This window comes from Polyodon spathula, chromosome 9 (assembly GCF_017654505.1).
Source record: "Polyodon spathula isolate WHYD16114869_AA chromosome 9, ASM1765450v1, whole genome shotgun sequence".
NCBI classification, from domain to species: Eukaryota; Metazoa; Chordata; class Actinopteri; order Acipenseriformes; family Polyodontidae; genus Polyodon; species Polyodon spathula.
The window spans coordinates 48109833-48115838 of record NC_054542.1 but is presented as its reverse complement, the minus strand read 5'-3'; positions in this window follow the sequence as shown (position 1 = coordinate 48115838).

Genomic DNA, 6006 nt, shown 5'->3' with positions numbered 1-6006 from the left:
AGTGGAAGAAGCTCCAAAGTGGTTTGTGAAGGTGAGCTGAGGACAGTAACAGTACCTGCCCATGCTTGTTTATTTCATTTCCTGTATAGTTCTGAGCCATGCTGCTTGAGGTATTTGTATTAATTCGTGAGGATGGGCACTACAAAGACACAATGTAAATAATGTGACTGTGAAGAAGAACTACAGTATGGTACTTTTTAATCCAAGTCACAGCCAAGTCTGAACCCTTGTTTAATATAAAAATAGTACGAGTAGAAAGCACTTTATTTAATAGGAGTGAATATGATAGTAATATATTATATGTTAATTTTGTATACACTGTACTTTAAGTACTGTATAAGTTTACACTTTTTTTTTTTTTTTTTAATTGGCAATCACACAGAAGTTTGTATCTAGATTGAGCCGGCAGTCTAAGCATACCTTTTTATGCAAATTTTCTATTTTGCAATTGCCTTGTGTTTAGCTGTGAGTTTTATTGCTTTCATTGCAAGTCTCTGTATCTGCATGTCATGTGTTGAAATGTAATGCGTTGTTTGGAAGTGACATTCTCAGCCCGGCAAACCTAAACACCTGAACTCAGCCACTCCTATCTAATGACTTGCTATGTTATGGAAAGGCAGGGATTCCCTACTCATTAATTCCAGTTGAAACTGGTTCAGTAGGTATTTCTATAGTTCAGCGAGTCAGCGTTGTGGAAATCATGTTGAATAACCGGACCAATTAATTCCGTTCAAAATAACACCTTCAAAGAGGTGACGTGGAATTGCTCACACATTACACCTTAAACTGCTACTGAATCTGCTTGTCTTGTCATTTTATCAAATCCATTATCGAGTGTGTTCATCCTATCGCATAATTTTGGTTGTTGGAAGTCTGTGTGCAGGAGAATATCAGAAAGTGAGGTCACTGTTATGGTGTAACCTCAAAGCTGTCTCGTATTTCTACCACATGGGTTCATGAAGGCAGGACTGTTTAAATGGTCTAATGTGATTCAGTCCTTTATTCAAAAAAGGATATATATATATATATATATATATATATATATATATATATATATATATATATAACATATAAATTTATTTATTTTGTTATTTTTTGTTTAATTAAAACTGTATTTAAATAAAATAACTCTGTGCAGTAGGCCAGATGCCCGCAGACAGGCCACAGCCCACCCAAGTTCTGTGACAGGCTCTCGCATGATCAGATAAATTGCAGTTTCAAAAGGGTTCAGTCATATGTTAAAAAGGTGTTTCTTTCTGGTTTTTAGTTGTTTCTGTCCGTTCTTTGCCCCACGGCTTAGTTAAGCTAGTCCCTTGTATTTGATGCAGTGTTCATTTTAAATGACTGAAGGCTTGCCTTTCTCCTAGGGGTAAGGCTCCATCTTCCTATACTTCTTATTGTTGACCCATTTTTGAAACACCAGGCTCATACGCACTGGGACTAAGTACACATGGTTTCCTTAGAATCTTGATCCCTCAGGTTCTTGGTTAAAGATTCTGTGCCACATTATTAGAAAAATAAATGATTTTGTTTCAAGTTATATATATATATATATATATATATATATATATATATATATATATATATATATATATATATATAAAACACAAATCCAAATGTGCAGAGTTTAGAAAACCATCTGTGAACAAACCAACCAGAAACCAAACCATCTCACTCTTTAACTGCTGTGCTGTCTCTGGTTGCCAGTATTTATATCTACAAACTTGTGTTGATAGAAGAAAGCTAAGCCAAGTTCTACTGTGGATACCTCTAACCAGGTCGAGGTGCATTTCTTGTGCACTCTTTGCTGTGTCATACTTTGTCTGTTAAGAGAAAACACACTCTCAAATTGATTAGAGGTAGCCACCAAACAAGTCTAGAATTATCTGTCGTTGACATTCTGAGTGTGAGATCCACAATATCAGTGAAATTCTAAGTGTAGTTGAGATCTACACTTTCAGTGAAATTCTAAGTGTAGTTGAGATCTGCACAGTGAAATTCTAAGTGTAGTTGAGATCTACACTCTCAGTGAAATTCTAAGTGTAGTTGAGATCTGCACAGTGAAATTCTAAGTGTAGTTGAGATCTACACTCTCAGTGAAATTCTAAGTGTAGTTGAGATCTGCACAGTGAAATTCTAAGTGTAGTTGAGATCTACACTCTCAGTGAAATTCTAAGTGTAGTTGAGATCTGCACAGTGAAATTCTAAGCGTAGTTGAGATTTGCACAGTGAAATTTTAAGTGTAGTTGAGATCTGCACAGTGAAATTCTAAGTGTAGTTGAGATCTACACTCTCAGTGAAATTCTAAGTGTAGTTGAGATCTGCACTAAGTGTAGTTGAGATCTGCAGTGAAATTCTAAGTGTAGTTGAGATCTGCACAAGTGAAATTCTAAGTGTAGTTGAGATCTGCACAGTGAAATTCTAAGTGTAGTTGAGATCTGCACAGTGAAATTCTAAGTGTAGTTGAGATCTGCACAGTGAAATTCTAAGTGTAGTTGAGATCTGCACAGTGAAATTCTAAGTGTAGTTGAGATCTACACTCTCAGTGAAATTCTAAGTGTAGTTGAGATCTACACAGTGAAATTCTAAGTGTAGTTGAGATCTGCACAGTGAAATTCTAAGTGTAGTTGAGATCTGCACAGTGAAATTCTAAGTGTAGTTGAGATCTGCACAGTGAAATTCTAAGTGTATTTGAGATCTGCACAGTGAAATTCTAAGTGTAATTGAGATCTGCACAGTGAAATTCTAAGTGTAGTTGAGATCTGCACAGTGAAATTCTAAGTGTAGTTGAGATCTGCACAGTGAAATTCTAAGTGTAGTTGAGATCTGCACAGTGAAATTCTAAGTGTAGTTGAGATCTGCACAGTGAAATTCTAAGTGTAGTTGAGATCTGCACAGTGAAATTCTAAGTGTAGTTGAGATCTACACTCTCAGTGAAATTCTAAGTGTAGTTGAGATCTGCACAGTGAAATTCTAAGTGTAGTTGAGATCTGCACAGTGAAATTCTAAGTGTAGTTGAGATCTACACTCTCAGTGAAATTCTAAGTGTAGTTGAGATCTGCACAGTGAAATTCTAAGTGTAGTTGAGATCTGCACAGTGAAATTCTAAGTGTAGTTGAGATCTGCACAGTGAAATTCTAAGTGTAGTTGAGATCTGCACAGTGAAATTCTAAGTGTAGTTGAGATCTGCACAGTGAAATTCTAAGTGTAGTTGAGATCTGCACAGTGAAATTCTAAGTGTAGTTGAGATCTGCACAGTGAAATTCTAAGTGTAGTTGAGATCTACACAGTGAAATTCTAAGTGTAGTTGAGATCTGCACAGTGAAATTCTAAGTGTAGTTGAGATCTACACTCTCAGTGAAATTCTAAGTGTAGTTGAGATCTGCACAGTGAAATTCTAAGTGTAGTTGAGATCTGCACAGTGAAATTCTAAGTGTAGTTGAGATCTGCACAGTGAAATTCTAAGTGTAGTTGAGATCTACAATCTCAGTGAAATTCTAAGTGTAGTTGAGATCTGCAAAGTGAAATTCTAAGTGTAGTTGAGATCTGCACAGTGAAATTCTAAGTGTAGTTGAGATCTACACTCTCAGTGAAATTCTAAGTGTAGTTGAGATCTGCACAGTGAAATTCTAAGTGTAGTTGAGATCTACACAGTGAAATTCTAAGTGTAGTTGAGATCTGCACAGTGAAATTCTAAGTGTAGTTGAGATCTGCACAGTGAAATTCTAAGTGTAGTTGAGATCTGCACAGTGAAATATTAAGTGTAGTTGAGATTTGCACAGTGAAATTCTAAGTGTAGTTGAGATCTACACTCTCAGTGAAATTCTAAGTGTAGTTGAGATCTGCACAGTGAAATTCTAAGTGTAATTGAGATCTGCACAGTGAAATTCTAAGTGTAGTTGAGATCTACACAGTGAAATTCTAAGTGTATTTGAGATCTGCACAGTGAAATTCTAAGTGTAGTTGAGATCTACACAGTGAAATTCTAAGTGTAGTTGAGATCTGCACAGTGAAATTCTAAGTGTAGTTGAGATCTACACTCAGTGAAATTCTAAGTGTAGTTGAGATCTGCACAGTGAAATTCTAAGTGTAGTTGAGATCTACACGCTCAGTGAAATTCTAAGTGTATTTGAGATCTGCACAGTGAAATTCTAAGTTTAGTTCAGATCTACACTCTCAGTGAAATTCTAAGTGTAGTTGAGATCTGCACAGTGAAATTCTAAGTGTAGTTGAGATCTGCACAGTGAAATTCTAAGTATAGTTGAGATCTGCACAGTGAAATTCTAAGTGTAGTTGCTATCTAATAGCTGCTAATAGGTTCCAAGTGTAGTTCTGATCTGCACAGTGAAATTCTAAGTGTAGTTGAGATCTTCAACGAGTGAAATTCTAAGTGTAGTTGAGATGCACAACCCTTTTTGTCTTTCCATAAAGTATCTTTATCCACAAAAATGCCTCTTTGATTTCAATTGCTAATATGAAACTAAAATGTTCTTAGTGAAATTTTAGATAATGTAGTTGAGATCTTGAAAAGTGAAATGTATTAACTAACAGTTGAGATTACATCAGTGAAATATTAAACCCATAATTGAGATCCATTGCAAGCAGTGACAATTAAAGATAAGTGTAGTTCCAGGTAGTACTGCTCACAGATGAACCCCAGCCCTGCTTTCTGTTACACAGGTCTCACAGAAATTGGTTTGTAGTTGAAACCGAGTCAAGAATAAACTTTCATGACAAGATTGAAGCTTTGGTTTTCTTCATCAGATTACCTGGGCATTTCCCAACATTCAGTAAGGGTAGTTAGCAGATCTTCAGACAGTGAAATTCTGGGCTGTAAGGCTTGAGATCCTCCCACTCCCGCTCAGTGAAATTCTAAAGTGTAGTTGAGATGTTAATATCACAGTGAAATTCTAAGTGTAGTTGAGATCTGCACACGTGAAATTCATTTCAAGTGTATTGTTGAGATCTATAAAGTGAAATTAATAAAGTGTAGTTGAGATCTGCACAGTGAAATTCTAAGTGTAGTTGAGATCCACTGACTACAGTGAAATTCTAAGTGTAAAGAAGATCTGCACTAGTGAAATTCTAAGTGTAGTTGAGATCTGCACAGTGAAATTCTAAGTGTAGTTGAGATCTGCACAGTGAAATTCTAAGTGTAGTTGAGATCTGCACAGTGAAATTAAGTGTAGTTGAGATCTGCACAGTGAAATTCTAACTGTAGTTGAGATCTACACGCTCAGTGAAATTCTAAGTGTAGTTGAGATCTACACGCTCAGTGAAATTCTAAGTGTATTTGAGATCTGCACAGTGAAATTCTAAGTTTAGTTGAGATCTGCAATCCAGCAAAGTGTACACTTACATTTATGTCTGAAGTGACCTAGTTATCCTTCCAGAGTGAAATTCATAAATGTAGTTCAGATTTCTCAATCAGTGAAATTCTAAGTGTAGTTGAGATCTACAAAGTGAAATGAGTTAAGTGTAGTTGAGATTGTGCAACTTCAGTGAAATTCTAAGTGTAGTTGCTTCTAATAGCTGCTAATAGGTTCCAATGGGGATCTGACTTAAAATGACATTTGCAACATGGTCCCACTCTTCAACGATGCTGACCACTCCCTATTAATGTGTAAATTTGAGATGCACAACCCTTTTTGTCTTTCCATAAAGTATCTTTATCCACAAAAATGCCTCTTTGATTTCAATTGCTAATATGAAACTAAAATGTTCTTAATGAGCCCTTTAGATAATGTGTTGTGTCATAAATTGAAAAGGTAATTATGTATTAACTAACACATTAAATTACATCCATTGTTTATATTAAACCCATAATCAACATGAATCCATTGTAAGCAGTCACAAATAAAGATGAAGTGTGACTGTCCATAACCAGAAGTACTTTGGGAGCAAACAACATCTGTAAGGAGGTTTAATTCACACATACTTTTATATTTGGCTGTCTTCGCTGAGCCTAGCAGGTTCACAAAAAAAAAGAATTACATCAAGAGACTC